The sequence below is a fragment of the Sarcophilus harrisii genome, chromosome 3 (genome assembly GCF_902635505.1).
Source record: "Sarcophilus harrisii chromosome 3, mSarHar1.11, whole genome shotgun sequence".
Taxonomy (NCBI): Eukaryota; Metazoa; Chordata; class Mammalia; order Dasyuromorphia; family Dasyuridae; genus Sarcophilus; species Sarcophilus harrisii.
In genome coordinates this window covers 37,939,445-37,951,444 of record NC_045428.1, presented here as the reverse complement: position 1 = coordinate 37,951,444, position 12,000 = coordinate 37,939,445, and positions in this window count along the sequence as shown.

The following is a 12,000-nucleotide window of genomic DNA, read 5'->3' as shown; positions in this document are numbered from 1 at the left end:
ATGATGATGAAAATAATAATGGTTGAATGAATGAACATATTTAGTACTTGTTATATGCTGGGCATTGTTCTAAACATGGAGAATACAAATAGCAAATGCCAAACAGTCCCTGACATCAAGGAGTTTATATTCTAATGGGGAAGACATTTGAATTAAAATGAAGTAAGAGATGGGGAGGTTGTGTTTTGGACTAAGAAGTCTTATAGATGGTGAGTGGTGGAATTGGTTTATTGACTTATTCCTTGGCAATAATGGCATTGTGGATTAGATTACTGTTCTCAGAGATGGTAATGGAAGATTTGGAGAGAGAGAAAGAAAGCATGGCATGAAGATAATAGGAGAGCAGCATAATGACAAATTTGACCCGGACTTCTCATAAGTCATTCAGCAATATGGGATCCCATAGAAGAGGCCAGAGAGTCAGATGGAGGCAGGCTAAAGCTAAAAGTATTCTATGAAGATATCTAGAGGACATTTGTTTTCATGAATTTCAATATATAAAATGTCTCAAGTGAACTATCATTTACCCTTTCTGTCCACCTTTTTTATTTTAACTATCCATCACTATGTATTTATGTATATGTATTTCCTTTTGGATAGCCTTAATCAAAGTGTGATCTTTTCTGGTTCTATATTCTTCATCTCATATTATTTCACATTAGTCTTTTTTGATGTCTTTGTATGCTTTAAACTTAACTAATCTCAAGGAAATTATAGACTTCTATTACATTGATAATTTATCCAGTCATTCTTTTGCTGTTGTTTCTAGAGTTGTGTTGTTATTTATTTATTGGCATTTAAAAATAATCCTAGTATAATTCTTTGACCATATAGGTTTTTTTGTTTGTTTTGAAAATACTTTTAAGATAAATTCTAAATCATATGGCAATTTGGTTAAAGTTATGATCATTTTGCAACATTTTCATTGTGTTGCTAGATTGTTTTCTAAAAGGATTCCACCAACTTGTTCTTCCATGAGCTATGTATAAGGTGTGTATCAGTTTCCCTATAACCTAACAATATTGAGTGTTATCATTAAACATTTTTTTGCCATTTTCATGGTTGTTGTTGATATCTCAAAGCTGTTTTAATTTTTTCATTACAATGCAATATTTTAATATAATTATATTTTGTGTTTTTTCTCTTTTAATTTTTTTCATATCTTTTGACCATTTATTAGATATTGTTTTTCTTTTTTTTGGAATCATTAAAAAATCAATTTCTTATAAAATTTAGATGCCATTAATCTTTGATTTTTTTATATTTGTTTTTTTCCAGTTTGCTATTTTTATGAATTTTATTAAGATATGGCCTAAGATTTGCAGTGTATTAAATCAATTTGGGAAATATTTAGATTTTTATTTAATTTGCTCAAAATGAGTTGGAGATATCCCTATATTTGTTCTGACCTTCCTTGATTTTTATTTTAAAATTATCTTGTGTGTCTCATGTACTGTTAGATGAAAGGCATTTCTTTTTCTATTGATTTCTCTTGATCTTGGTCAGGGTATATAAAATATAGATGACTTTTGTTGCTTTATATTGTATATCATGGAGATCCTAAATAGAATCTTGGATTTAGGATGAACTGGATTGAAATTCTTGCTCTCCATTGCAAATGTTTGTTTTTTAATTTTCTTTTTTAAAAAATGACATGGATATTGCTAAAATTTTGAATATAATGCTAAATAGGAATAGTAAGATTAGCTATGCCTGATTAACATGCTTCTAGTGAGAATTCTTCTGTTCTCCTTTATATGCATATTAGCTCATGGTTTCAAATATAGGTTTGTAATCACTCTAAAGATATAGGTACTTCTATCTCATTTTTATTAAAAAATATAAATTAGGGCTAAGTTTTATCAAAGATTTGAATGAAGCAAGAATTTAATGAAGCGATTATTAAGCACCTACTATGTGCTAGGCACTATGATTAACTCTGAGGATCTATATATAAAAGTGATAGTTTGAGCCCTCAAGGTGCTTCCATTCTAATAGGAAGTAATACACACACACACACACACACACACAGAGAGAGAGAGAGAGAGAGAGAGAGAGAGAGAGAGAGAGAGAGAGAGAGAGAGAGATAGATTATATGTAAGGGAAAGAGAGAAAGAGAGAAGGTGAGAGGGAGGGAGAGAGAAGATAGTGCTGACCTACCTGAAAGTTTTGGTGGTCTTGGACATCACAGGGATGGTGAGTAGAGATGGTGAACCAGTCAATTAACATATCCTTACCAGAAACAATAGTAATATTTTTCCCCTTAATTTTTTTTCTGTTCCCAGAACAATATGTAGAAAATAAAATTAAGGAGTGACTTGCACAACAGCAAAATAGATGACAGGATAGAGAAAATGAAGCATGATTGAGTCTGGGGTCAACCAGAGAAAATGGGCTACTTGTACATTTCTTGGCATCTTATGATCATATAGCATTTATTTTCTCTCTTATCATTAAGATTTGTTGTATTGTTTTCTTGGCAAGAAATCTTATCTATTTTTGTTGTACAAAACATTTTGTTTGTGTAATTCAGTATTCTTGCCTTGTCTCCAGTAAATTTCTCCTCTAAATTAGTAGGTAAAAATTTGCCTCCTCTACATAATCAAATAAAATACATTATCCTATTTTTATAGCCTTTTTTTGTACTTCATAATCCAGCTGGAATTTAATGTGCCATATCGTGTGAGGGATGGATCTAAGTTTATTTTTCAACACATTGCTGGCCAATTTTCCTAACCATACTTATTGAATAATGGATCATTTTCCAAGTCTTTATTTTCTATGACCTTATCAAACTGATCTGTAAAATGCATTTGGCCCAATATCTGAGATTTCTATTCCATTTCCTTGATTTATTTTCCTATTATTTTTCTTTTTTTGACTAAATGCTAGATCATTTTTTTAAAAGTCAATTTTGTTATTGTTTTCAGTTCCAAATTCTTTCTATTCCTCCACCCCTCCTCCACCCATTGAGAAGGCAAGAATTATGTCTGTTATACATATGAAATCATGCAAAACATATTTCTGCATTATTCATATTCTGGGGGGGAAACAGGAAAAAGAAACAAAAAATATGGTTCAGTCTGCATCCTGAGCCTACCCTTTCTGTACTTGGAGGTGGTTAGCATTTTTCATCTGAGTCATTTGTAATGATCACACTAGATCATTTTGATGAAAACTATTTTTTAAAAGATATTATAAAATCTGGAAGTCTAAGACCATGTTCAGCAACTCACTCCCTCACCTCTTGTTTCCCCTTAATTTTTCTCTCCATTTTTCTACATAGCTTTTGCTATGATTATATATCCAGTATATTTTTGAGTGGAAATGCATTAAGATGAATATAGGAAGGATTGCCAAGTTACTATGGCACAAACCCATTCTCTTAAATGGCACTCTAATTTAGATCTGCCTTTATTTTTAGTCAAAAAGGTTGATAATTGTCGTTATAAAAGTCACATGTATGCAGTGGTATGCTGGAACCAGTTTGAACCCATTTTCACCAACAGATTGCTAAATTTCTAGTGTAAGCATTTACCTCAGGAATCAGCAAATGCAATAAATCAGCATTTGGTTTATTGTTTTGTTGATTATCTAGATTTAAGAAAGTTATGGGCAGTTAGCTGGTATAATGAACAGAGTCCTAAACTTGGATTCATCTTCCTGAGTTCAAATTTTGCCTCAAATACTTTCCAGCTGTGTGGCCTCTGGCCAAGTCATTTAACACTGTTTGCCTCAGTTTTTCATCTATAAAAAGAAAATCTTTCCCATACCCATGTCAAGAAAACCTAAAATGGTTTCACCAAGAATCAGTTATCATTGGAATGACTCAACAATAAAAAAAATTGGAGCAAATATTAATAATGCAAATGTCATGTATTTGTGTGTATATATATGATGTGTACATAGAATATATATGCATATATATATAGTGTATGTACATATGTTATATAAAATATATACACATACATGCATGAACAATATACACACATAGTATACACGTACATAAATATATGTATGTATGTTTTTGAGGGAGAGCTGATTGTTAAATATTTACCGGAATACTCCTACTTCTATGTCTAAGTGCTCATATTTAAGTCCCAATTACCTAAGTGTGAGGTTTTTGTTGTTGAGTCAATGAAAGTTAGTCAATAAAAACAGTGTCTTTTTTATGATGCTGGGTTTTTTATGATAAGATAATGATGGATTTTTTGGGTTCACAGCATTCTCTTTTAAGTATTTGACACAGTTGACCACCCTCTCCTCCAAATACAGTGTCTAAGTATTACCATCAGGATCACGTATAAAAATGATTCTTTCAAAATTCTTTGTTAGCATCACTCTCCTTTCTTCCTAGTCTTCTATACCTTACTCCCTTGTATGTACTATATAACCTAGAGACACTGGTCTCCTTGCCATTGCTTAAATAAGACATTCCACCTCTCAATTACAGCTCTGTGTATTTTCACTAGCTATCTCTTATGTATGGCTTTCTGCTTCTCCTTATCTCTTCTTGGCTTCCCTGGCTTTCTTCAAGTCTCAGCTAAAATCTCACCTCCCACAAGATACCTTTTCCAGCCCCACTTAATGCTAGTGCCCTCCCTTTGTTGATTTTCTGCAATTAATTCTATATAATGTATTATTTGTAAATAATTGTTTTTGTTAGATTGTGAACTCTTAGAAAGGAGAGATTATTCTTGCCTTTTTTTTTTTTTTTTTTTTTTGGCATCTTCAGTGCTCAGCTCCGTGCCTGGAACACATAAGTAGGTATTTAATAAATGTTTATTGCTTACTTGGTCCTAAATTCTTATTTCCCCTTAGATGGATTTTTGTTATATTGTTCTTGTATGGAACTCCTCCTGCTGACTGTTCATTTTCAACTCCTTTGCTGGATCAATATGTGTGTGTGTGTGTTTGTGTGTGTGTATGTGTATGTGTGTGTATATGTATAACCCATCTTCTCCCAAGTATGCATATAATTAAAGGCTCTCTCCTGGATCTTATTTCCTTCTTTCTACACACTTTCTGTGGATGACTTCATCAATTCCCATAAGTTTAATTATCATCTTGATGCAGATGACTTTCAGACATATATTTTCTCTCCAATCCCCTTTCATCAACTATAGCTTCACATCATCAAATACTTATTTTTTTTTCTTTGCTGAGGTAATTGGAGTTAAGTGACTTGCTCAGGGTCACACAGCTAGGAAGTATTAAATGTCTGAGGCCAGATTTGAACTCAGATCCTCCCAACATCAGGGCTGGTGCTCTATCCACTGCTACACCTCGCTGCCCCCATCAACTACTTATTGAATATTTCCAAATGGATTTCCCTTAGGCATCTCAAACTCACTGTGCCAGAATAGAACTCATTATCCTCTATACTAAAAGCCAAACCTCTTCCAAACTTCCCTATTTCTGTTAAAAGTATCCCCATCTTTACATTTAGCCATGCTCCCAACCTTGAAATCATTCTCATCCAATCATGTAGAAGACCACAGATAGTGGGAGAACTCTGGGAAAGGTATATTTGAAACAAGGATACTTACAGCAGGGTGTTTGCTCAGTGTGATTGATGAGATAATGGTTCTCTAGTTCATATATACTTAGTGTGATGTAATGATGTAATCCCTCTAGTTGGCATACACTTAGTGTGATATGGTGATGTAATGTTCTACAATTGGCACATGCTCAGTGTGCTGTAGTGATGTAATCATACTAAGGTGTTTAAGGGCTGAGAAGACTTGAAATAACTGACTCCATCTTTGACCATCTTCGTGGTGGCTCTCCTGCCTTCATCACTCCTTCACCTAAAACCAAGGCTTATCTAGAGATCCTCTAGAAAGCTAGTCCAGACACTACACAATCAGATACCAAGTCTTATTGAATTAAATTTGAGTTGACCATATGATACATGAAAAACTCTAAGAAACAGAATTTCTGGGTAGTTAATAATTTATTAACTAGGTTAGCTAATATTGAATAAATATATGGTTAGTAGTTTCTCTTGGTAACTAAAGCCAAAAAAACATGGAAAGCCTGAAAGCGTTAAATAATTCTTGAAAGAAAATTACCTTGGTAACTGAATATCAACCCTGCTTGGTAGACATTTAAGAAGGAGGTAGACTAAAAGTCTTTAGCTCCTCATGCTGAGAACATTGTTTGATCATGAGACTGTTTTTTCTAACCTTATGGAGAGGGAAATTGCTCTCCATCCAGACCACTCTGCTTTGGTTTTTTTTCTTTATAAGCTGGGTCACCCTAAACTCTCATGGAAGTAGGGAATAAGGACAGGAGCTCATTTGCTCATGGTAAGAAGAAGTAGCAATTGAATTATGTTTATATTGTAAACAAAAGTAAGGTCTTCTAATTGGATGGGGTCTGGAACAAGATAGAGGGGTAGGGTTAATCTTAATCAGCTATGTACTTCAGAGACTTAATTTCTATAGGAGCTGAGCCTCAAAGAAAAAGCAGAGGAAAAAAAGACTTGATTCAAATTTAGTAATTGGTTATTAATATAAGAATAACAATAATAATTTCTGTATATATATATAAATATAAACATATATAGAGAGATAAAGATATAGATATTCAACCAAAAAAGTGATGGAGAGATTTAAGGGTGCAGACAGGCCAAGAAAGCCTCATAGCAATGGCTTATGAGCAGGGAATAGAATAGAGAATAACACTGAGGATATGTATCATCAGAAAAGTGGGAATGAATCAGAAATATAAAAGATGGATAACCTGAGTGTTATATTTGTATCTATGAAATATATAAATATTGCTTAGCGACCTCTAGTACATTGAGCCTGTGTGGAGGATCTATGGAAGAATTTGGGCAAGAATTGCCTAGATGAGAAAGCTTGGATAAATCATGATCTTCATCAATGGAAAGAACATTGGAATCAATCACATCAAAGATTACTCAATCAATAGGTATCTATTAAGCAAGTTCTTAACATTTGACAGTGTGCTAAGCATTGGGGATGCAAAGAAAAGCAAAAAAAAAAATCCTAATTAGCAAAGGGTTTACAGTTTTATGGATGAGACAAATGAAGACATATTATAAAACACTACTTTTTGAGTACAATTTTGGCTGTTTTCTTCTTCCTTCTTTTTAGTTTATTAACGTATTCCCTTCCCTTTCCCCAATGTTTTGGTCTTTTAATAATTTCTTGGTATTATTAATTTCACTGTGGTGTATTCCTTTTCATTCTTTATTCTACTTATTTCATAAAATCAAAGAACTTCATATCAAAGACTATCAGGTCCATCTCTAAGTAATAACAATAATAAAAAAAAATTTCTGTATATTTCTCATAAGTGGTTATCCAGATTTTCCTTGACCATCTGTAAGGCACAATCTTCATCAATAATTGCTTTACTTTGTTGTTCTCCTTGTTAGGAAATTTTTCTTTATACCTAGCTCAAATTTGTCTCATAACTTTTGGCTATGATTATTAGTTCTATCTTTTCCAGTCACATAGGAAAAAAAAGTAATCCTTCTTTTCCCGAAACCTGGTGGCTTTTATAATTCTTACCCCAACCTCTAAGTTTTGTTTTTCTTAGGTTTAATACTCATATTCCCATCATTAGATTCCCTCTTCAGAAATATCTCTAACTTCCTGCTCTCAACTCTATTCTTTCTTTACCCCTCCTCCATTGTCTGTCCCTCCTCTCTTCCCTGCCTCTTTTCTCTCCCTTCTCTCTTTTTCCTTTTTTATCCTCCTCCCTTCTTCTTCCTTTTGTCTTCCTCCCATCTCTATCTTTCCCTTCTCTCTCATACTCTTTAAAATTTTTTTTATTTAGTATTTTCCCCAGTTACATTCAAAACACATTTTTAACATTTGTTTTTTGTTTTTTTTAATTTTTGATTTCTAGGTTCTCTCCCTTATCCCTAACCACAATTAAGAAACCATATGTGAAGTTATGGAAAAACATTTCCATAAAAGTCAAGTTATGAAAGAAAACATAGATATCTTGCCCTAATAAAAATAAAAACCCCGAAGAAAAATTAAATTAAAAAAGAAAACTCTCTCATACTCTTATTCTCCATTTCTCTCTTTCTCCCTTATCCTCTCTTTTCTTCCTTGGTCCTTCTTTTCTCTTTTCTCTTCCTATTCCCTTTCTTTCTATCCCTTCTCTCTTGATCTCTCATCCTCCATACCACTCTTCCTCCCCCACCTTTTCCTCTTCCTTTCTCTTCTACCTCCTTTCTCATTTTTCTCCTGCTTTCTCTCCTCTCCCCTCCTCCATAAGGGAACTGTTGCTTTGTTTCTTTTCTAGTTTCTTTAGGTACACATTTGATTTATTAAGTCTCTCTTTTTCTAGCTTATTAATGCAAGGACTTGGTGCTATAAATTTATCCCTAAAATCTAATTTGGCTGCATCCCATAGATTTCAATATGCATTATTGTTATTATATTTGAAATGTTTGTTTATTGTTTCCTATTGTTTTAAATCCAATTATTGTTTAATAAATGTACTTTTTAAGCTTCCATGTAGCTGTGGACCTTTTATTCATTTTTTATCCCTAATTTTATTACATTATGGTCTAGTAATAAAGAAGGTCTAATTTCTGTCCTTCTGAATTTATCAAGAGCATCTCAATAGAGCTGGCTCCCTTGCTGTTTACTCTATCAATTTATTCTTGTACTCAATATTCTCTAAGCATATAGAAATAATCAGAATATTGAAAAGTACCTTGTTATTGTTCAGTCATATGACTCAATTTGGAGTTTTCTTGGCAGAGATGATTGAGTGATTTGGCATTTCCTTCTCCAGCTTGTTTTGCAGACAAGGAAACTAAGGTAAATAGTTTAAATCACTTGTCCAATATCACACATTATCTGAGACCAGTTTTGAACTCGGGAAGATGAATCTTCCTGATTTTAGGCCTGATGCTATCCACTGTACTATCTAACTTCCCTGGGAAAATACCTTAGAAGAAGGTTGATCCCCTCGGAAACTGGATTTAGCATTACAGATTCAACACTTGCTTTTTACAGATAAAAAAAAAATTAGGTTCAAGAAAGTTTATAATTAGCTTAAGCTTATGTGGCTGGCTATAGTCAGAGATGGGACTGGAACCTAAGGATCTTGCCTTGTGTCCAGGGCTGCTTCCACTGGGCCACACTGCTTCCTCTGTGTGGTTGTGTGCTTCCAGACCCATAGTCATTGACCTTTGTTGCACTAGAAGGGATTTTACACACTGTTTAGCTGAAAAGGAAGTGTTACCAAAAGGCCACTGTGGAACAGTTTTGGATTAGAAAGCCAAATGCTTTAAGTAAGGATGGATAGAATAGGATGTATTTAGCCTGGAGAGAAGACAAAGTATAGAAACAATAATTTTAATTGAAGGCTGTTATGTAGAAGAGAGAACAGACGTTTTCTTGCTCCGGAAGAATAGACTAGGACCAATGAGTAGAAGATATAGAAGAAAAATCTTTCTAGAACCATCAACTGGAGGAATAAATTGCTTCAGGAAGTTGTTGTTTGTTCTTCATTCTCAAAGAGGACCATGTTATCCAGGACATGATGCCATGACATGACAAAAAGTTACATTTAAATGAGGGAGGGCTGTGCTTTCTCCTTTGTCTGTATCTGGGTCCAGTGGCCAGATGTAGATTAGGGTGACTGGAGATGGCCCTGAATGTAGTGGGAGACTTTGGTCTTTTTAAGATAAGATCTTTTCTAAGTCCCAGTTTGAGGCAATGCCAATTTAGTGATTAAGACTAGGACAGAAATTTGCTAGTAAGAAAAAACTTGTATGTAAATAGCTATTTACATATGGTCTCCATTATTACAATGTAAGCTCCCTGAGGAGAGAGACCATAATTTTGCTTTTCTTTCTGTCTTCAGGGCTTGGCATCTTGCCTGGTACATAGTAAGTGCTTGTTAACTATGTAGGTCATATGTAAAGCAAAATGATAAGCTCAAAGATTTATAAGGGATCTTAGTCACTGAATCCGACTCCTTCATTTATAGATAAGAAAACAACAGATCAGAGAGATTATGTAACTAATTTGGGGTACACAGTATACAGCAGGTTCCTACTTTGAAGCTCATGCTTTGTTCATTTCTTAATCATGGAATGACCTGGCACACTTTCTTTTGTAAAATGAATGAATTGGATTAGAAATTTATAGACCAAGACAACTCTAAAATCCAATTTTCCTGTAGTTTTATGTTGCTCTTATTGTCACTCCTACTTATTCTGTTCCCTGTTCTCATCCCTTAGAATTGTGTTGGATTTGTCATAAAAGATTTCATATTTCCTTGCCTACATATGTGTATGTGTTCTCTGTCTGTCTGTCTCTCTCCTCACCCGGTCTCTAGCAAAATGTAAGTTCTTTGCGGGCAGAGCCTGTTTAAATTTTTGCTTTTGTATCCTCAGTTCCTAGCATAGAGGCTAGTACATAATAAGTGTTCAATAAATGCTGGTTAAATTGAATTGTATCTTATAATATTGATAGCAGTTAGAAATTATGAAACAATTTAAGGTTTGTGAAGTGCTTTACATAAGTTATCACACAGAAATTTAGAGATAGTTAAGCAATCAGACCTCCTACATCTTTCCTAGAACCCTACTCATCCTTTGGATGCCTCATCTGCAGTGATTCATGGAAGGATTATGGACACAGGAGTCTCTTTCATCAAAGTGGAGAGAGCTAAATATAATGTTATAGCACATCCTGGAAACAGCTTTGCACAAAACCATGAGTCCCTCCCTGTTGCCATGACCTGAAGACCATCATGTCTGAGGTTCACATCTCTAATGAATGAGTTAGATTAGAAGTTGATGGACCGCCTGCATTTTTGATTTCCTTCACAGGCTAATTGTACACTATTTCAGAGTCCAGTTCTTTTTGTACAGCAAAATAACAGTTTGGGCATGTATACTTACGTTGTATTTAATTTATACTTTAACATATTCAACATATATTGGTCAACCTGCCGTCTGGGGGAAGGGTAGGGGGAAGGATGGGAAAAATTAGAACAAAAGGTTTGGTAATTGTCAATGCTGTAAAATTACCCATGCATATAACTTGTAAATAAAAAAACTATTATTAAAAAAAGAATGTTTCCATCATATTATAACCATCACCACCTTTTCTAGTATTTCAGCTACAGCCCTTCTCCCTAGAAATTTCTTGTGTCTCATGGGTCAGTGCACCACACTTATGTAAAGAAGGGTATTTCACAGGCTTATGTGGGAGAGCTAGTAAACTGAAACATCACAAGAGGACTCATGGGGACTTTTTGTTCAGTCAGCACAACAGATTTAAATGCCAATTGAAGAAATACTACAAGGTGAAAGATTCTTCCTGTTATTCTGTCTTTCAGCAATGTGTTAGTTTGAGTTCTAATATAACATTTTCAAGAGTCTGATTACTTAGAATGGATATATCATTCCCAAAGAGGAGAAAGGCTAACTTTGAACTCTAAATAACAGAACTGCAAATAACAATCATGAAAACAGTGAGTTCAGAGGGGAGAAAGAAATCATGGAGAACCTGCTCCCTCCATGTCACTTTCTTCTCCCCTCAACAGGGAGTTTTGGGGGCTGAAGAAATGCTTGCAATAGAATGATTTCCATAGTAACCCAAAAAAACCCAATAGCTCACAAAGATCTTCAGAAGGATGCTGGTAGAAGGCTTTGTTTTCTTCCCTCATCTGAATTGGGAGGGAGATGTTCTCATCTGAATAGATGATGATGGGCACAGCACATTTGTGATGCTGAAGATGTTCTTACCTGTGGGTTAGCTCTCTCTTGGTAAAATACATAAATGGAATGTTTCCCTGGGAGCCTCTGAATTGGGCTTCTTGCACAAGTGTAAGAAATCTGTTGCTGGCAGAGCTGCAGTGAAGTGGAGTTTAAGAGCAGCTGGGGCTATGGAGCTCCTCTAATGTGGAAGCTTCCAATGGAAATCATGTGGAAATCCTTGAATTGGATGTTTTCCCCAGGGTTTGGTTGGGATCCACAATTGAGACTTA